Source organism: Amphiprion ocellaris, chromosome 8 (assembly GCF_022539595.1).
Source record: "Amphiprion ocellaris isolate individual 3 ecotype Okinawa chromosome 8, ASM2253959v1, whole genome shotgun sequence".
Lineage (NCBI taxonomy): Eukaryota > Metazoa > Chordata > Actinopteri > Pomacentridae > Amphiprion > Amphiprion ocellaris.
Genome location: NC_072773.1, coordinates 9,625,822 through 9,647,875, shown reverse-complemented (window position 1 = coordinate 9,647,875; position 22,054 = coordinate 9,625,822). Strand labels below are relative to the sequence as shown.

At 40.1% G+C, this 22,054-nt stretch overlaps 1 protein-coding gene and 1 long non-coding RNA gene across 2 annotated transcripts in view; one reads left to right on the top strand and one right to left on the bottom strand.

The window, feature by feature from the left end:
- plch2a (phospholipase C, eta 2a) overlaps positions 1 to 22,054 on the bottom strand; it is a 226,665-nt gene that overhangs the window by 142,464 nt on the left and 62,147 nt on the right. The gene's annotated exons all lie outside the window — the stretch shown is intronic.
- LOC111568304 (uncharacterized) lies at positions 8,460 to 14,586 on the top strand. The gene is made up of 4 exons (XR_004847252.2): positions 8,460 to 9,059; positions 9,450 to 9,537; positions 9,665 to 9,783; positions 9,920 to 14,586. It is a non-coding gene; the product is annotated as an uncharacterized LOC111568304 (long non-coding RNA).

The window sequence follows — 22,054 nt, the reverse complement described above, 5'->3', positions numbered from 1 at the left end:
AAACACATAAATCATAAATTGCTCTCAAGCTGAGAAACTGGAGGTAAGAGTGGATGAGCATCCCTTAAACCTCCAGTCCGCCATTGGTAAATGGATGGACTCTGACGCAGCTTTAACAGAGAAATGGCTCTCACAAACATGTATTTTTGAAATGCTAGAAGACGCATCATGGGAAAACAAGCAGTAAGTGCCATGGTTGAGCATTTACACCTTAAAACTGTGCAGAACACACTTCTAATACACAAAGACAGTGAAGCTAAAAATCTTTTTTTTTGTCAACGGGGATTCAAACCCTCACTCTCTAACTCATTGCATCAGAAAATGCTGCTGTCACTGTGGTCTTTGTTGCTCTTTATACCATGTCACTTGATTGGTGAGAGCCTTGTGATTGGCTAAAATCTCCCGTCTCAGGTGAGATTTTCTAAAGCCCGGAAATGGAGATAAGAGGAAGTTCAGAGCTTAGTTTCCTGTCAGTCCACTTAAATTACAATATGCAGAAAGGTTAGTGTGGAAAGTTTTAGCCTATGATGCCAAAAACAGCTTTCTTCAGCTTTACACCTTTAGAAGATGTGTCACAATGATCTATGTACAGAATTATCTCTGAAACTCCATCTTGCAATTATACATTTTATGTTGACGACATCATCTCTTTCTTTGACCTTGTTGCAAATCTTCAGTCCATTTTTGAATGCATTTTAGATTCCTTTTGTATTTCCCTATTTTGTCTCTTTTTTTGTCCCAGTTTCTCCTCTGTTTATTCACCTGACTCACCTGAGACTTATCCACTAATCACTTGCTGCCATAGTTAAACCCAGTTCATGTCTCCACTCCTTGCTGTGCCTGCTTTTGCGGTCGTAACATCAGCCAAAACTGTCCTTGTAGTATTTGTGTTTGCTTCTCATTCAAACATCCATAGACCAGTGAAAGCAAACAGCTAGGCAAGCTGCTGGCCTTCAGTGTCCTGCCCAAGGACAGCTACAAATGTGGACAAGAGGAGTTGGGGTTAAACCTGTACTTTATTCGTTATTCCTCAAGCTTATATAGTATGCATTACCAGTCAGAAGTTTGGACACGCCTTCTCATTAAATGGTTTTTATTTGATTATTTTATACATTGTAAATTATTACTGAAGACATGAAAATTATAAAAGAATACGGATGGAATTATATTGTAAAGAAAAAAGTATAAATTTTCACTATTAATCTACAATGTAGAAAATAATACAAATAAATAAAAGGCATTGAATGAGAAGGTGTGTCCAAACTTTTGACAGGGAGTGTACATGACAAGCTGATGAGGTATTTTTTTTTTATTATTATTATCATGTTTATTACAGGTGGAATCTAATGTAATAATTTAAAGAAATGAAATCTCTCCTACATTTCAAAGAATTTTAGAAAATATGCACATGCATTTTGAATGCATTGTAATATTTTTATTATTGAAGTTGTAAATTGTGCATGTAAATTGCATATGCTGCACTTGTAGGATAGCATTTTTTTCCTGAGAAAGAGATCATGATCTCAATGATAATTATTTCTTTTGTCTTCGTGTGAAGCCTGATAACATTAGTGGGATTAACACTGTGACAGATCAGATGTCACAGTGACATCTAGTTCAAAGTATGCCACAGTGCCATAATGTTCCAGCAAATGTCAGAACCTTGCTATGTGACACCCACAGTGATGTAAACACAGTGTAATCTTGTGAGGCAGCTACACCACCTTTCTCACGCCCACAGCACATTTCCTCCTCTCCCCACTGTGCAAGCCGACAGATTCAGTGCAAGTGGAAATATGATGCTCTCTGATCACAGCAACTACAACTTAGGACTTTGTAAGGTAAACATGACAAGCAGGTAGGGGAGGGGATGGAGGTTGGAGATGGGCAAGACTACATTAGCTGACAGTAGAAATGAATGAAGTAGTGGTAGCAACAGGTGTGACGTAACTCTGTGTGGCATCACCAGGCACAAGCAAACATGATCATTTTATTGCCCATTTAATTGATGTGCTCTGGTGCATGCAAAAAGTAAGGTTAAAATGAGAAAACAAATATTGTCACATAAGGACACTGACCAAGTCATCTGGGAAGGATGCTTAAATATTCTTCAGAGGGGATATATAATCCCTCATAAAGTGGATCTCTCTAAAATTGTACATTTCCAGAAAACCTCTACAGGAAGAGGCCCAGGAGAGGAGCAGATCCCCAAACAAAGAATAAAGCCATCCTACAACGTTTTCTTACAGCCAGTCAAATATACTGTGCGGACATTTTAGGCTATAAAAGTAAAGTAAGACTGCTTTCAAAAATAAAGACATGAGTGGTTATATATTTTTGGTGTCACCACTGTTTTCCACTAATTTTCTATAAAAATATCATGCCTGGGTTTGCAGAACCCATTAATCATATAATTTGATTCTAAAATCTAAACCATGATGTTAATCTTCATATAAAACACTGGGTGTTCCCACCTGGATGTGAAATGTGTTGCTGTATAAACATATACTAAGTCACATACACCTCTGTGTATCTTATATTCCTGCCTCTCCCCCATATCTATAAAGTGTAGAGGTGCTCTTTAGGCTCAGCCCACATCACAATAACCACTGGCTGATTTAATTTCATTTAGGTGTTCTCAAAGGACATAGTGACATTTTCTACCACTGACACTGCCCTGATCTTTTCATGGTTCAGGGGGGTAACAGGAGGTCAGCTCACCTACAAAGGCTGAAGGAGAGAGAGAAAACACATTCCTCACCCATAGAGGGCTCCAGCCAGTGTGATTACATAGATGGAATGGTGGTGAGGATGGTGTTGGAGGTGACCCTGGTACCATGTCTAAGCTTTGTTGTTCAGGTGGGTTCAGATAAGGCTGAGTGGAAGATAGGCAGAGGGTTGGTGCTGTTGATGGATGAAGCTGTGATAAACCAGATACAGTTGGAGCTGAGCTGTACTGGAACCAAGGAAAAGGGAAGGCTGTACTGTCTCCTTATGCCAGGTAAGACACTTCAGGAGTGTCTTGACTTCAGGAATGTGACAGTTGTAGCTTCTTTCCTGCAGACGTCTTTGCTGACAGGCTCTTGATGCACTGACACCAGCCTCAGTCCTTGTGAAGCTCCTCCAAGTTCTTGAATCCGCTTTTCTTCACAATCCTGTCAAGTCTGCAGTCATCCTTGTTGCTTGTGCACCTTTTCCTACCACATGCTTCTCTGTCAGTCAACTTTCCATTAATATGCTTCAATACAGCACTCCAACAGCCAGCCTTTTCAGCAGTGATGTTCTGTGGCTCCTTGTGGAAGGTGCTGATGATCATCTTCTGGACAACACTCCAAGTCTTCTCCATGACTGTGGTTGTATGTACTGAACTAAACCGAGAGATACACGCTATTTATACTGTTTATAGCAATTTACCCAAACTCGCAATTAATTATTCTTTTTTTAAAATTTTGAGCTGTAGGTAATAATTATCAAAATTTGAATAGAAAAATGCTTGAAGCATTTTACTTCACTTTCTTAAAACACGGACGGAAAATGTTAAACTTTTCCATGATATTTTAATTTGTTGAGATGCACTTGTACTATGAAAGCATTTATCTGTCTCTAACTACCCTAATAACACAATATTTTTCCTCTTCATCTTTTACCTTACATTTACTCAGCTGGTTTGTTACCCTGGACAGGTCACCAGTCTATCACAGGGCTACACACAGAGACAAACAATCACATTCACATTCACACCTACAGACAATTTAGAGTTACCAATTAACCTCATCATGTTTTTGGACTGTAGGAGGAAACCAGAGAACCCAGTGAAAACCCACACATGCACAGGGAGAACATGCAAACTCCATGCAGAAAGATCCCAGGCCCAGGCTGGGATGTGAACCACGGATCTTCTAACTGTGAGGCAACAATGCTAACCAATGAACCACTGTGCAGCCCATTTTAATACTCTTGTCATAGAACTCCTAAAATGTCTACATGTCTCAGCAGCAACTGGTCAAGCGGTACCCAGCTGTACGTTTTGCATGAATATTTGTGATCTGCAGACAATGATCTTTAATTATTTGATGACCCACAGACAAAACGGCAGAACAGTTACTCTTGTGCTTCAGATTCTCATGGTTGTAAACTTTGTGCTGTTAGTGTGTCATTTTAAAAAGGTGATTACAACACATTAGTTTGGATTAATATTCCACTTAAAAATTGACACATTAAAGACCTTAAGATGATGGCTGTATTTTCGTCCCAAGCCAGGAAAAAAACATGGGACCTTGTGTAAAAAGAGGACCTAAGTAAAAATCTAGTACTATTTTTCATGTAACTAAATGTTAGTTGATACGATTCTTATATGGTATGTCTTAATGATGTGCAGTAACTTTTCATACTCTAACTATCACACAGAAGTACAACTATAGAGTAAAAACACTGTTTGGTTGCTGACAGTGGCTTAACCCTCATCTGACTTTTGCCCTGGGGCCCTCTGGCTGGTTACTGTGGCCCTGCCCCCAGTTATTTCCTCTAGCTGCTCCAACAACCACCAACTATTTGATCTTGACAGCCTCTTCTGAGTGATTTTAGATGAGGTTTTGAAGAAGGAAAGCTTTCTTCAGCAAATCATTGTGTGTGTGTGTTTTTGTTTGTTTTGTTTTATAATTTGTTCAACACCTCTTTTTTGTTATTATTTAGTGAACATTGCAGCCTCCTCCATTTTGAAAGACTGGCATTTGCTACTATTTCTATGACTTTGGAATGTTGCTATATACAGCCACAAAGGAGTGCTGAACTGTGATGGTGCACAGCAACAGAGGAGGGAAGTAGTTAGATAATATACCGATGCCCTTATATAACTTTGTGGAGGTCACTTATGCACAGGAACTTTTGGTTTGTTGGCACTGATCCAGTTCGGTAAATCCTGGACTCAGAGACAGACTTCCCAATTAAGACTTCCTCTTTGTCGCCTGGGGAAAGCTGGACTTCTCTGTGTAGCAGACGTCTGTCTGAATTCATTTGTGATCTTAGTAAGCTGGTCGTCTAGGCAATGGAAGGGTGGAGATGGAGGGTGGAAGGATGGGGTGTGGGGTGTGGAGAAGAAGGTGTGATGTTGGTGGAGGGGGTTGTCTGCGTGCTAATAAAACTCCAGCGGCCCTCCCTCCTGCCAGTACTTCGGCAATTAAGGCTATGTGAGCGCAGACCAAAGCCCGCAATGAATTCTGTCTAGTCCATTTGCACTGATGTTTGGATCATCGCACTCACCACAGGTCGCATATCACAAGTTGGCAATTAGAAGCAGAGGGAGAAAAAGCACTGTGAAAAGATTACAGACTTGCCAGAGGATTTTAGGTTTGTATCCAGACTTATTAAGCACAATAAAGTATAGTTTTAGACAAAAAAGCCCATTGCTCTAGCTGATAATTTTTCTTCTACTTCAGTTTTTCAGGACACTTTGCTTTAAAGCATTTGTTTGAAAAAGAAGTGGATATTATGGCTGATAATATTATGAAACAATAACACAGGACAATAGAAAAGAAGATTACAAACACAGCCCCGTCACTAAGACAGCACAAGAATTAGGGAGACAGTTATGTTATTGGGTACCAATCCTTGACCTTGTGAAACCTCTGCAGCCAATGCATCATCATCATTTGCAATAACTGACATATGTTTTTTAGTTTTACAAGTCAGAGAATAGCTGCACCGAACACACTTGCTTAAAGTAGATTTGCTTGCTCTGCCCTTTCACGTGGAATAGATGATTATGCATATGTAAACTGTGTACAGCAATTAATGTTATGGTCTGGCCTCTGAGCTGCACAGCAGGGACTGCGGTACGATGATAATATTGTCCACGCATATAGGCATGTAGACCCAGAGGCTGAAAGTAGATGCTGAAGTGGAGGTGGAGAGGTGGAAGTGCAATATGCTGACAGCAGTATTCACTGCATGAAAGTAGGGATTTTTGTCTGTAAACAGCACTGAACATTCCCGTGGAATTTCAAGTTAATGGCAGTTTGCAGGCAGCACAAAAAGCTACCGAGAAATGCCAGGAATTAACGTGGACGGCTGATGTCCCGGGGGGGAGCTTTCCAGTGTCAGTGAAAATGCTGTGAGCTATACAAATGCAAATCAGAGTGGTGGGTGTGGAGGTGTAAAGTAGGGGGGTTGGTGGGTTTGGAGGTGTAAGGTAGGGGGGTTAGGGGTGGGGGTTGACTTTTCACACTTGCATTAGTTTTTTTAAGAGAAAAAGGACACAAACAAAACTATACAGTTTATACTTTATTTGAATCAGGGTTCATACAGCTTTTATAAAAGTAAATAAAAGCACATCACAGGCACTTTTCAACACTGTCAAAATCCTAAATCTCAAACACCATGCAGAGCAGCATGACTACAGTCACCTTTTCTCTTATGTTGCTTTCCTGTACAGTGGATGTGTTTACCACACATCTTCCAGCAATGCCCTCAACAGGTAGAAATGATGATGGACATGAGGTGTCTGTTCCCCTCAAGTTCCAAACTTCTACCGACTTTCCATAAAAATGTCTGTTGGGATGGTGATGAAGCCTGGAAACGCCTGCAATTACGCGTCTATATATAGTACTCTCTGACCTGACATTAATAGCTATGAACTGCTTCATAATGGCTGGTCTTGTTTCTGTCAGAGGTTCAAGGATGGATTCCTTAAAAAACACCATCTAGCAAATACAGACCTGATCAAAATCTTAAGACCAGTTGAAAAATAGCTAGAATTTACCTTTTGCACATTTGGATCTTAATGAGGTTTTAAGTAGAGCTACAATATGCAAAAGCAAGAAGGGGGAGTGAGACAAAAAGCACTTTGAAAAAGTAATTTATTGAAAACAAGAGGTAAACTGAAATAGGCTGTTTATCAGCTGATCAAAAGTTTAAGACCACAGGCTATAAAAGCCCAAATCTGCTCAAAATTATCATCTTCTGTCAGGCATTCACACGATCATGTCCTCCTGATGGCTAAAGCTAAGAAGCTTTCTCTTCTTGAATGTGGTCGGATCGTCGAGCTGCATAAGCAAGGCCTCTCGCAGCGTGCCATTGCTGCTGAGGTTGGACGCAGTAAGACAGTCATTCTAAATTTTTTGAAAGATCCTGAGCATTATGGAACAAAAAAGTCAAGTGGTAGACCCAAAAAAATTACACCTGCGCTGAGCCGGAGGATCCGTTTGGCTGTCCGTCAAGACACAGGGTGGTACTCGACCCAAATTAAGGCCCTTACTGGTGCCGAATGCAGCGCAATAACCATCAGACGGCATCTGCAGGAAAAGGGTTTCAAAAACAAAAAACGAATTCAAAGACCTTGTCTCCTACAACGCCACAAAACTGCCTGTTTAGACTTTGCCAGGGAGCATCAAACATGGGACATTGAAAGGTGGAAAAAAGTTTTATTCTCTGATGAGAAAAAATTTCACCTTGACGGTCCAGATGGCTTCATACGTTACTGGCATGACAAGGAGATCCCACCTGAGATGTTTTCATGATCTGGGTGCTTTTTCATTCAGTGGAACACTGGAGCTTCAGGTGGTGCAGGTCGTCAAACGGCGGCTGGTTACGTGCAGATGTTGCAGCAGGTATCCCTCATGACTGAGGGCCCTCGTCTGTGTGGTAACAGCTGGGTTTTTCAACAGGACAACGCTGCAGTTCACAATGCTCGCTTGACGAAGGACTTCTTCAGGGAGAATAACATCACTCTTTTGGACCATCTCGCATGTTCCCCTGATTTAAATTCCATAGAGAACATTTGGGGATGGATGGCAAGGGAAGTTTATAAAAATGGCCATCAGTTCCAGACAGTTGATGCCCTTCATGAAGCCATCTTCACCACTTGGAGCAATGTCCCCACCAGCCTCCTGGAAACACTCGCATCAAGCATGCCCAAACCAATTTTTGAAGTGATTAACAAGAACAGTGGAGCTACTCATTACTGAGTCCTACTGAGAACATTTTTTGTTCTGGTTTGGAGAGTTTTTTGTAATTTTTTTGAGCGATGGTCTTAAACTTTTGATCAGCTGATGAACAGCCTATTTCAGCTTACTTGTTGTTTTCAATAAATTACTTTTTCAAAGTGCTTTTTGTCTCACTCCCCCTTCTTGCTTTTGCATATTGTAGCTCTACTTAAAACCTCATTAAGATCCAAATGTGCAAAAGGTAAATTCTAGCTATTTTTCAACTGGTCTTAAGATTTTGATCAGGTCTGTACATATGCTGACCTTTCTGCTCTAAATCTGTCATTCAAATATGTTACAAGTTTGCATGAAATGGCAAAATGATCAACTGTAGTTACAGTGTTCAGGGTTCATCTGATGATACATTATCAACACTGCATGCACACTACCAGACAAAAGTTTGGACACACCTCATTCAATGGTTTTTATTTATATGTATTATTTATACATTGAGATTAATACTGAATATTAACTCTTTTTGTTTACAACATAATTCCATATGTATGTATGTACTGAATGAGAAGGTGTGTCCAAACTTTTGACTGGTAGTGTAGATCAAGCTCATCTAGGATGATATGACAGAGGCATCACAGTAAAGGGCAAAGCCTTTTCTTCTTTTGATCAAAGAAGTTCATCTTGCAGGCATAGAGAAAATCTGTTGACCTGGAGAAGTCGGCATGTTACTTTAAGGAATGCTGCGTCACTGACGTCATCACGTTAGAGTTGCTCGTCCAATCACACGCGTCGTCTCGCAAGAACCGCGCGATACACGAACAGACAAAGAAGTCGTCTTTCTGAGTTTCTACAATGGCGGCCCGGTATCGCCATTCCGACTCACCACAAACTCCTCGCATAGAACAGCCTGGACATGACCGACTGGTTCCAGTCAGACCCGCGACAGACACTGAGAAGAAACTATTGAGCGTTATCAGCCGGCTGTCTGGCCAGAGAGGACCGCTGGAGGAGAAGCTGGAGGAGAAGCTGGAGGAGAGGATAGCCGCCATGGAAGCAAAATTAAACACTTTCTCCAGCGGCGAGGAAATTCAGCGGAAAAGAGGAGAGCACAGTCCTAAAATTGCGGTAAGAATATATTCCATTTGTAGGATATTTTTAGTGAGTTTTAGCACAATGCTCTGAATTGGTAACGTTAAGCAGTGATAGCATGTAGTCCTCCATCTTTGTTAACAAACGTGACTTTATTTTTGCCTTTTTGTACTTTTAGGAACAAGGGTGAGACTGTTTATTCTTTTCTTTTTCGTTTCTTTTTTGTGAGAAAAATGTTTACTGTAAGCATGTATAATAATTCTTTGTCAGCTGAATGCACGCAAATTGTTGTACTGTAGATTGTAAACAATTCATGCATCCATTCAAATTGTCTGCTAATTTAAAACTGTTTTAAATGACTTTACAGTTGACTCTGCAGTTATTCTGCTGTGAGTAGTAAATGAATGTTCTGATTTATTTTCACAGACTGGGCTCACCTCACAATGAGACAGTCAGGACATATTTAGTTAAAACTTTGGCTGAAGTCCAGATGTGGAGACAGACGTCCTTCTATGTAAGTATCCTGTTTAAAATTGTTCTAAATTTTTCGATTTCATCAACAGCAACAAAAGCTAACAATAGCAGAAAATAGCAGGAAATAATAATAAAGCTAATAACGGCTTCATTTAACTGTTTTCCAGCTGATTGTAAAAAGCTTTCTGAAACTCTACAGAGGAACTACCGCTACAGTCAACCCAACATGGCGGATCAGGCGGAGGCCATGAAGTCTTCTGCCCCGAGTCGCCACAGAAGAAAGAGGGTAAGAGATATTAGTTTGATTCATTACATTGTGTTTTATAAAAAATGTGGTTAGAATAGTATTGCTGGTCACTATGACATTATTTTTCTGTTAAATTATTAAATGTATTGGTTTTCTGTACTGATTGTGTTCACAGCTGCTGGATGCCAGGAAGACAGTCCTTGCTCCAGATGAAGAGAACTTCTGGAAGGGCATCACAGCTGACATGATGTCAGATGAAGAGGACGGCAGCGTTGACGGGGTGCGTGGATGGATAGTACGGCCTCCATCCTTCCACAGCCAGGAGCTAGCCAACCTGTGTGCAGCCCTACAGGCTGGAGGCTGATGTAAAGTACACAGCTCTACATCACAGGCGTTTTCACAATGGACAGCGGTCTGATAGACTGAAGCCACTGAAGTACAACACGGCAGCAGCCAGAAAACATTTTAAGCCAGAGCTGATGCTTGAGACCAGCCTGGAGTGAGAGATGAACTTGGTCAAAATTTTTTGTACATTTTTTGTTTTTAAAGACAGTTTATTTTAATTTTGGATTTCTCACTCCCCCCTTGCCCCACACACCCACCCCCCAACTCCACAAACATGATTCATTCAAGGTATTTCTCCTCACCCGCCAACTAGGAGTTCATAGCCTGAGAACAACCAATAACTGTGGGGAACTTAGTAGGTTTTCAGTGATTCACAGGGTCGATAATCTGGCTTTTCATGCAGTGATTAGCAGTAACGTTAGCAGAGCTTCAGGTGAGCAGTGTGGCAGCAGACAGACAGTAAAGGAGTGAACAGAGCCTTTACAGAAGAAGTGCACTGCCCTGACAAGGCCTATGCAATCCACTGCAAAATAAGGGGTGAAGCAGTGAGTTTGACTTGATTGCCTGAACTAGATCAAAGGCTTTTCTTAGATGTTCCCATCTGTCAAGCATTGCAGGAATAGGTGTAACACTAGGCAGGCAACTGAAATCCCATAGGAACACACATGTTGTACCAAAACCAGAACTTAAAAACACATTACCTACCCTGAAGCTGCAATGCGAAATGCACTTTTCACTCAGAGACGACTGAACCAAAAAATGCGTGGCACTGAATTTCATTGATATATACTGATACTTTATTCCTGATCCAACTCAGCATCCTGGCAGATGAATAAACTGATAGTTGTGCACAAGAGTGGAAAATAAAGCTCTTTTATGCAATTCAATCTGAATGAAAGGGAGAGATTTAGAGGGAAAATGCTACATTTAGATGGGATGATGGATTGAGAAATAAGTTCAGGATGGACTCTAACCTTTTAGATAGGGCTACAGGAGACTAAACTTTGTCAGCATGCTGTAAATCAAGTCACTGGGATCATAAGACGCTTCTCAATGAGTAGATGATACTGCTTTATAATGTCCCTGCTCTTTTGAGAATGTTTATACAATGTTGATGGTCCCACTTTAAGTGAATATGATGGGCAGTGACTGAATCAATGGATCAGATCCAACTTGGGCTGAACACTTTGGACCTAAGAATGACTGGCTACACTAAACACACCTGATTAAAGTAGAACGCGATTTGCCAAAGGAAATTTTGGATTTATTGGGGTTCTGTTTAACCTTTCTATGGTCTTCACCTTACAATGTGAAGTGCTTTGAGATGACATATACTGTAAATTGGTGCTAAGATAACACTAAATAGAACTGAGCCCTAGGACAGACTAATAACCTGTCCAGGTGAACCCTGCCTTCATCTTGAGTCAGCTGGGATAGACAGAGGATAAAGCAATGCATAGATAATGGATGAATTGAATTGAATCGAATCGAATCGAATTGACGTCCATATTCGACTATAAGCAGACCGGATACCAAGATTGATGGAGATTGAGACAGCTTGTGTTATGCAAAGATTTGGAGTTTGGGTTGTGTTACATTAATGACAGGATGAATACCAGAACGTAACAGATTGAATCAGCTCTCAAGATGTTCTACAGACATAATTCAAGAATCAAGACATACTTTTAGTTCCATATTAATTCAAGATCCATGTTTTACATGTAGAATGTTCTATGAGTGAATTAAGCAAATAGGCATAGGACAAATATGCTCTACAACTGTGGATGGAAGAGAAATCCTGTTGATTAATGTGGACACCGCTGGATTGGACACTGAATAAAAACTGGAAATAATATCTATCATTCCCACACATATGGAACACTGACTGGTCAACAGCCTCATGGCACGTAGACTTCATTGTTAAAATGTGTTGTGATGAGAGAGGAGATAAATTGTTTTTGTTTTTTAGCTTCTTTATTATTTTTTTTGCCTGTAACCCAAATTTATTCCCTGCTGTGTCTCTGCTGCCACTGACTGCCTCACTGCCCCTGAGGCTTCACTGGTTTTGTTTTTCTCGCTGTCTCCCATATATCTCTTTTCCTGACACATCGAGTGCGACAGAGCACCCCACAGTGATAGGATTTAGGTATTGATGACAATTTGATGTAAGTTGGAGGAGTCCCAGACAAGAGCTATTAACTCTCCAGGTGATAGTAAAATCCCATTAGTATTATAACATATTCACTGTAAGTTACTGAAAAGAAGTGATCACACCAACAGATCTGATCTGGTCAGATCTTGTTCTGAAAGGACCGATATCCTTCCTAGAGCTCTAAGAATTTTGACAATTAGCCCCGTGATGCCTGAATTTATTTACAATTTTAAAAAAAACATGTTTTGTGTGTTTTTGCTTTCCAGCTGATGCTAAAATAAGTGGAGATTGTTAATTTATCTATTACACATAGAACAGATATATAATAATAACATATATAATAATTAGGTCCCATTCCAACCAGTCCTATGGGAAACCAGCGCTTGCAAAAGGTTCGGGGGAATGGATACCCTATCTCGGCTGCAGTCTAAAAAACTTGAAATCTAACGAGGCAGCTGGTGAGGACACACTGCCTGGTGAATTGCTCAAGGCTGGGTTGCCTGTTCTTGCTAAGCCTCTGCACCACCTTATTTCCGCTTGCTGGACTACTGGAACTGTTCCTCAGGAGTTCAAAGATACGAGAATAACTACCCTCTATAAGCGAAAGAGTGATCGAGGTGACTGCAATAACTATCACGATATCTCTCTGCTTAGCATCACTGGGAAGGTTCTTGCCAAGATTGTCCACAATTGACTACAGAACCTTGCAGAAACACTGTACCCAGAATCTCAATGTGGCTTCCGTCCTGGCAGATTAACTACTGACATGATTTTCTGCATGCGCCAGCTTATGGAGAAATCAAGAGAACAGCCACAACCACTGCACCTCACTTTCATCGATCTGACAAAGGCTTTTGATCTCGTCAACAGGGAATCTCTATTCACAGTCTTGATGAAGTCAAGATGCCCTCCAACCCTACACTCTCTTATCAGGTCCTTCCATGATGGCATGAAAGGCAAAGTGCAGTATGATGGGGACACTAACGCCTTCCCCATCAACAGAGGTGTAAAGCAGGGCTGTGTTCTGGCTCCCACTTTGTTTGGCATCTATTTTGCATATGTCTTCAAGACCACATTTACGAATATTCCCAATCATGCTGGAGTGTCTCTGCTGACTAGAGATGATGGTAACTTTTCCTCTCTAGCCAGATGCAAAGCCAAAACTAAAGTTTAAGTAAATGCTGTTGGCGAAATTCTGCATGGAGACGACACAGCTTTGTGTGCAATATCAGCTTCTAAGCTGCAACAATTGCTCAGCAGTTTCTCGTCTGCATGTCAAAGATTTGGTCTCACGATCAGCTTGAAAAAGAAAGCTATTCTGTCCCCAAGTACTGCTCAAGGCTTCTCGATAAATGAAATACCCCTCCCAAATGTGAATGCCTTCACATATCTTGGTTCTATCATGACCTCTAACCTCTGCCTAGATAGAGAACTTTCAGCAAGACTGGGCAGAGCTGCAAGCATGTTTGGTAAATTGGAGAAGCGTTTCTGTAGAACCAAACATATTACTATATAAACTAAGGTGAGAGTCTATGAAGCATGTGTTGTGAGTGTACTGATGTATGGATCTGCAACATGGACAACATATCAACGTCAAGAAGACTGACTGAATGCCTTTCCCACAAGGAATCTGAGAGTCATCCTTGGTGTGACATGGAAAGACAAAATGACAAATGAGACTCTTTTTGACATCACCAATTCCCATCCCTTGTCATCACAACTGAAATTCAACCGTCTCCAGTGGTCTGGGCAAGTACACAGAATGCCTTAATCCCACTTGCCTCGACAGATCCTTTACAGTGTTCTGAAAGAGGGTATGAGGCCCATTGGCAGACCTCGTACAGGGACATTCTGAAGAGGGACCTTAAGGACTTCAACATGGAGCCTTCATCATGGACGTCCACCTGCACTGACCAAGCAGTTTGGCGCTCCAAACTACACAAGGAAGTCAAAAATGACAAAGCAGCAAATCTAGAGAAACTGAAGAGACGGCGGAGACACCTGTCTACCACTATCTATAAAACCTAGCTGATCTTCTTCGGCATAGTCAGCAACGACTGAAGCTGGCCTGAACTGAACATGGTAAAAGAAAAAAAATTGTGGGTTTAAGGTTTTTTTTAAAAAGAAGTCATGAAAATGTCACCTTTGGCTGAGGAAAGTATTTGCTTCAAGTGTGTTAATAACCCTTACCTGCAGCCCTAAAACTAATGTTAGCAAAAATTTAGATATGTTGCTATGGAATAGAATGCTATAGAAATGTTTGTTATGTGTAAATGTTTCTCATGTTTTGTTTCTATATGGGTGCACTAATCTGCCTGCAGACAAAAAGAATCATCTGATCCCTATTTTCTTTTTTTCTTGCCCTGTTTAACTTGTCAGAGTGGGTGCAGAGCTTAGACCAGTAAAATAGTCATGTCTGCCAAAAACAAGTGTAAAAAAGAAAACAGCAGACAGAGAGGGAAGGGATAATACAAGCAATATTCAGATGAACACATAAAAAATGAAAGAAAAAAACAAAAGACATGATACGTACAGGCCAGGTACAATAGGATCACTCTGAGCAACACAGAAGACATCAGTAGAACTATCTGTATATTATATAAGAGGAGAAACAAAGAGAAGAGGCAGACTTCTCTGTCAGTGAATTGTAGAACCCACCAGGAGAATGTGCTTTTCCACTTCATTAGAATCCTGCAGCTGAGAGAGTAACAAAGTTTAAAAGAAACTCTTTGAGCTTAGCATCTGTTGGCCATTTTAGCATTTTCTCTACTATCTTATGCATGAGAGAGCGAAAATGACCCCCAGCCTGTGCTTTTTGGCAGCAGCATTCTTTTAGAGAACTTCTGAAGCATCACATTTAGCTCTCTAAAACTCTCTGCAGGGAGCAGAGAGAAACCGATGGAGTTGGTATTTCATGGAGTTTTTTCCCTATCGTATGCTTTTTTCAACACTGCAGTATAAATGAATCTCAAATGAACCTCAGGACTACCTCTGCAGCTATCCCCCAGACACACAAAGATTGTGCCTTTGCAAACATCCCTGCAGCCACAGAGAGGGAACACACTGCTTTAAAACCGTGTAGCAGCACCTCCCCTGAGGCCTTCAGCTGTCAGCCATTTATTTCACATCCATCACAATATTTCATGACCCTTTGTATTCATCCATTTCTAACAGAATTTAATTTACTTTCAGGGATTTTTGAATGCTTGAAAAGCTTGTTGTGGACGCTGAGCAGGCTGTCTGAAAGTCTGTTGTAGGAAGTAGTGTGCAGCACGCCACCTGTCAGGGATTCTGACGGCGTGTCAACAGAGCTGCTGGTCGGCAGTCAGATCAGTAACTTCAGTGGAAGCTTAGAGTGTCTTCCTATCTCACAGCCAGCATACACAACCTCCATCTCTGTTTACTAACTTCTCTCAGGAGTCTTAGAACGCTGGCTGTGGGAACCAGTGCTTTTGCCAAGAGAGACATGTTACACCGAGCCAAATCAAACCAAATGCAGTCACAAAAATACAAAACTCAGCAGAAGGTGGAGGAGAGCAGCAGATTAGTGTTTTCTTCATCACAACACCAGAGTATAGGCTTGCTTTGATGTAACTGTGAATTTTACCAATAAAGCAAGCATCTTAAAAGAATGCTTCCATTTAACAGATGGGGAAAGAGCAGATGATAATAATTGGACCAAAGGACAGAAAACATTTTTTTTGCTCCCTGCTGTGAGGCTTTGCACAAAATGCACGTAAGGTAAAAGATACAGTGAAGTAATAAAAGGATACATCCAGGACTTTAACACACGGGACTGCTCCTTGTCTCAAACTAATTCCACCTCAACAAAGCACATGAGTAAAATGCTGCTTAATCATAAACACATGAGTAGTAATTGTCAGTCACAATAGACATTATTCACATTGCATATTTCACTTTTACACTAACATTTTCAAAGCAGGACTGCTATAGACCGGTAATTTTAACAATGACAGTTCCATAGCTTTAACCACCTTGTTACTATTGTAACAATAATGAAGCAGATCCTATATGTCAAGGCAAACCCTGATGTTTACAAGTGTCACACATTTATCTGAACTTCTGCAAAAAAGGTGGGAAGAGCTTTCTAAAAAATATTTGATTTCCATTGTGGAAAGAAAGCCACGAGTGTGTTCAGCTGTTATATCTGCCAATGGTGGCTACTTTGAAGTAGTCACCTGAAATGGTTTTCACTTCACAGATGTGCCTTGTCAAGCTTAATTTGTGGAATTTCTTGCCTTCTTAATGGGGTCGGGACCATCAGTTGTGCTGTGCAGAAGTCAGGTTGGTACACAGTTGACAGCCCTTTTAGACAAGTGTTAGAATCCATATTATGGCAGTAATTAAATCAAAGGTATATATATGGTTCATATGGGAGGGTTGGGATGTCTAGGTTGGAGGGATTGTTGTGACTGGACATAGCAAAAAATACAGTTCAGTGGTTGAAGAATTTCTGCCTTTGCTTTTTATGTCCCAAAGTGCCCTTGACGTCAGAAATGTGATTTTCTTATTTTTCCTTATAACTGCTACACAACTTTTGTGTATCCTATAACATAATGTCACAGCTAGTAGGCTGCATGAAGCCACAGAAAATAACCTCTCAGTGTGCTTGAGAATGCTAACCTTTAAACACAATGCTGTAAAGACTGCAGAGAGCTGAGATTAAAAACAGTCTCTAAAACTTGAAACAAAAAACTGCACGGTGATCATTTTTGAAATTCTGTTTTTGTTGGTCTTACAAGGACCCTCTGTTGAAAGAAACACGTTTTCTGCTTAATGTCACATTGCTGAAATCACAAGAAAAACAAATGTGCCACTTTGAAGCCATTCTAGTTCAAATTTAAAATGCAGAACTAAACTGTATTAGGTAGACATCACATTTAAGATTTTAATAATAACTAGTTTAACAGTAAGATTTATTCATTCATTCATTTCATTCATAATATCGTATTTTCTCTGGACCAGTCATATGTAAGGATGCAGGTTCCTGTGGCCACAGGATTTCTACCTCTGCAGTGCACTGCATCCTGCCAGGACCTTAAAGCTATATTGCTTAAATCAAATTAAACCTAGATTGTTCTGGATGTGAGATATTATCTCTGACTCCCAGCGAACAAAAGAAGCAGTGCTATGTTTGATAGGAGGTTTTCACTGAAGACAAAAGGAGAAGTAAGACCTACCAGCCTGCCTGTCCGCTGTCTAAGAGTCCAGACTGTCAGTCAGGAGGCAGCTAGCCACTAAAACAGCTTCGGTTTCATTGTGTTGGTTATGTGTTTTGTGTTTTTTTTATACTGCGAAGGTGTGGAACAGTTTGTCTGTATAGTCCCATTTCTCTATGTTTGGCTGTACTGGTGTATGTGTGTTGTATAAGTTCAATGTACACTACCGGTCAAAACTTTCAGAACACCCCAATTTTTCCATTTTTAATTTGAAATTCTGCATGTTAATGTCTTGTTGTACTCTGAAATGAAAGCATAGGACAAATAAACAAATGAAGTTAAAAAAAAAAAAAATTTAGAGCCCAAAATGTATTCTAAACTTTTCATTCATCAAAGAATCCACCTTTGGCAGACATAACAGCTGAACACACTCCTGGAATTCTTTCCACAATGGAAATCAAATATTCTTCAGAAAGTTCTTCCCAACTCTGTTGCAGAAGTTCCCATAAAAGTGTGGCACTTGTAGGTTGCTTTGCTTTCACTCTTCTGTCCAGTTCATCCCAAACCAGCTCCATGGGGTTTAAGTCTGGAAACTGTGCTGGCCACTCTGTGTTTTCAAGCTTACCATCTTGTTCTTTTTTCCCAAGGTAGTTCTGGCCCAGCTTGGACTTCTTTGCAGTTTCTCTGTAGGAAAGACCTACATTTTAAGTGTTTTGATGGTCTGTCTCTCTTCCATCGTTAATTGCATTTTCCTCACCAGTTTTATAGCAACACACTACTTTCTGCAGTACGATACTGTTTAACTAATGCTCTCAAGGGTATGATGCCACGGTGTGTTCCAGCACTACTCTTATGCAAACAGAGGGGGTTGTAAGAAATCAAGAAAAGTTGAGACACTTGGAGGATTTGATAGCACCCACTTTGAAGGCTTGATCAACCTCCATTGCTGCAGAACAGCTTTAAGTTGTTAATCTATTTCTTGCTCCCTGAAAAAGGCCTTTTGTATAATTTTAAAAAGTACATTATTTTTCAGTTTTGGGAAACCTTGCTGTTTTTTAACCTCTGTCAGTTCACCACTTACCTTTATACCATTTCAAGCTATTCATTGAACTTGAACTATTTGAATGTCAATTAAAAAAAACGAAAAATTGGGGCAATCTAAAATTTTGACAGGTAGTATATATGTTCAATGGATATTTTTAAATTGAAGTTAATTTATTTGCCAATACCGCAAGCAAACAGAAATCCTTGCAAAGTTCTCTTAATCAAAAACAAGAAACAGGCTGCCGTGCAGTGTTGTGGAAACAGGAGCTGTCCACTAGTGATGGTTCTGAAACCCTAACAGCAGCTGTGCTCCATACTGTGTATATGTTTGTGTACAGTGCCTTATTTTAACATAATTTCACACAATTTTCTTCTCTTTGAAAAATTACCATGATTGGTAATTTTTTGAACAATAATACTAAATTTTAGACTTTTTAAATCCAGAATGATGAATAATTCAAAATGGACTTATGACCTTCACGCAGTCCATTAAATACACAGTAAAAAATAATCAGATTTTCAGTTGTCACATTCTTCTTCTGTCAAAGTAAACAGTGAACTGCCTACATATTGATGCAGTATTGTCATTTGGAACGAGGTTCGTTATAGAGGGGGCAGATGTTTTCCATTGATATTTAAAACCTAGAAACATTTAAACTTGTCTGATTTCTGAGAGTATTCACTATTCAAAATCAGTAATAATGTGATGTTCAGTAGTCACGCACACAGTTACCTGTCACACATATAATTCAAAAAATAAATTGCATAAAAACACGCAACTGATATTAAAAACTGGTTAGATTTCGTTGAGCTAATCTTAGCTGATCATACACTGCAAACAAATCAACAAATAGAAATGTACTAAACTGAAACAAAATCTTTCTTACTGTCTGAAAATATGTCACAGTCCAGGTCTGTCAGACTTGCCTTTCAAAAGATTTTTTTTTTACCACATACCAAATATTATTAATACCTTAACAGTTGTCATGAGGAAAAATTTGGCATTAAAAAAAAAAGGAAAAGCAAAACCAACCAGAGTCAAAACCAAGTCAGATTAGTTAATTATGTTCCAGTATATCAGGAAAGAATGTGACTTCTTCAGTGCAGATACAGTTATGTTGTGTAACTGTGTAGGTGTCTTCTTTGAGAACTAGCTACCACCACTACAACACATAGTTAGCCACAGAGTTTGAACAGCAGCAGCTGTTTCACTAATCTCTCCTTCTTGTCTTTAAGCATGGACACGCTGTGTGTTGTATCTTGGTTTGTTGAACGAGCAACTAAATGAACATCTGCAGGTGAAAAAATGTGACAAAAATTCTCAGCCTTGCATTGCCATCACTGAAGCCAGATAGTACATGATGTTTTCTTTTACACCACTTCTACAAAAACTCACTTTTTGGCTTCCAGGAAACAGATTTTTAAGAAGATAAACCAGATCTAGGTTGAACCTGTCTCACTCATGTCAGCATGTAGACTTAGAATATAAGTCTGCCAATGGCCACTCATTTGAGGTGGCTTTGTCCTTCCTTTCTACTTTTCAAAATCCACAACAGCAGCAACCTCCAGCCTAGCAATCAAGCTTTGAAGAGGATCTGGATCATCCTGTGAGGCAGCCCTGCTAGTTGTTCAGTTGATCTCCCATTTTAATCACAATGCTCGTTCCCCCGTGTGCAAATATTTCACCAATACAGTTCTATCTGTCACAGTTTTGAGGAATCACCAGAGTGGCATCCTTCACTTAGTTCCACTCAGGCTGATTGGGATTGGTTGGAAGAAATACAAACATGTCCTCTTCATCTTCCTCTTCCTCGTCCTGTGCCCTGTATCTTCTACAGACTTGAACTGGTAATCATCTCCAGGCTTTATCCTAACTAAAGTATCAGCTATATTTACTTTTCTATTCCCAAAAAAAATGTTTCTTTCTTTCCCCTGCTAGTGTTTCTTTGTCCCTGTAAAATGTAAAACTGAATTTAAAATCCTTCTCCAAATGTACAAACTGTAAATGGCTAAGCTCTTATCTTCAAGACCTCAAAGTACTATAATATCCCAAAAGAGGCCTTCACACTAAGACTGCAGGTGTACCTGTGGTTACAGAAGTAGAATGGGAGGTAGAGCCTTCAGTTATCAGCTCCTCTGTTGTGGAATCAGCTCCCAGTTTGGGTTCAGGAGGCAGACACCCTCTCTACTTTAAAGATTAAGCATAAAATGTTACTTTTTGATAAAGCTGGCAGATACTGCTGGCTCAGATGACCCTCAACCATCCCTTAGTTATGCTGCCATAGGTTTAGACTACTGCTACTCCTATGATGCACAGAGCACCTCTCCTCTACTCTCCGTTCTGTTGTTTGCCTTTATTGCAAGTCATTATCTTTGTGTCTTCTCTCTCCCACAGTTTGTGTTTTTTCCTCTCTGTCCACATTCTCTCTGCATCTTTCTGCAAGTCTGTGACACCCGAGCTGCATGTTTCTGATCTGCAGATACTGGCCTTAACAACCCACCTTGTTGTTCCTCTCATCTTTTCTCTCTCCTTTATCCCCTCAGTCCCACCACTCAAAGCAGATGGCTGCCCTCCCTGCATTCTGCTGGGGGTTTGCTGGTGCTTTTCCTCCCAACTGTCACCAAGCGCTGCTCAAGGGGGAATAATTAGGTTTCTCTCTCTAATATTGTATGGTCTAGACCCTACTATTTAAAGGGCTCTGAGATTAAATAAATAAAACTAAATTGAATTGTGAAACACTTCCTCTGGCTCCAGGTTTTGTAGTTCTGTTATGTTACTAGGCTGACGTGCAGGTAGTTAGCAGCATTCAGAATTTTGTTTCAACTCTGTTTAGATGCAACAGTGTTCTGATTTATTTCTGATATATTGTGCTCAAATATTCATGCTATTTGATTTGAGCTTCACTGGGGAAAAAACTGAGGGAAAAAAGCATTCTTCATGAAAAAGTCAACATCCCAAAAAGGCTGTCCAAGTTTCAGTAGATATTTTCAGCCTAAGACAATTAAACTCTGATCGTGAACTGATGGTTCTCTTTGGAATGTATGAACACTTTAAAAGACTAATGACTGCAGCTGCTACAACATAGTGTCTACAGATTGCCTGCACATACAACAAGAAAAGTGTAGAGGAGCAGATTTAGCCGAATCTCCGCAGCAGGAAATCTTTCACAGCTTCATTTATTGTATTCATTTATTTTTTCCCTATATTTTTTTTTCCAGGACGCTTCATTCTCACATCCGCTGTTAGTTGCTTCTATCACGAGGGAAAGTGACAAGCAGACTGCTGTAGCTGCGTGTTTGTGCATTTCACAAATTCTGTACTAAAGGTAGCAGGACTGCTCATTTCAAACCCACAAAGTGTGATAAACAATTGCAATGACAACACACGCTCCCATTTCTTGACCTTGTCTCTGACAGTCGAGCATTTTAAATATTCCAACTGTTTCATGTGTCCCCACATTAATGTAAGTATTTAACAATCTACCAGCTACATTCTTCTTGGTTTTATTGATGGTTAATCCAGTATTCTATTCTTTATTGCCTTAAGTTCTTCATTTGCTCACTTATCGCTTCATCATCCATTATCAGA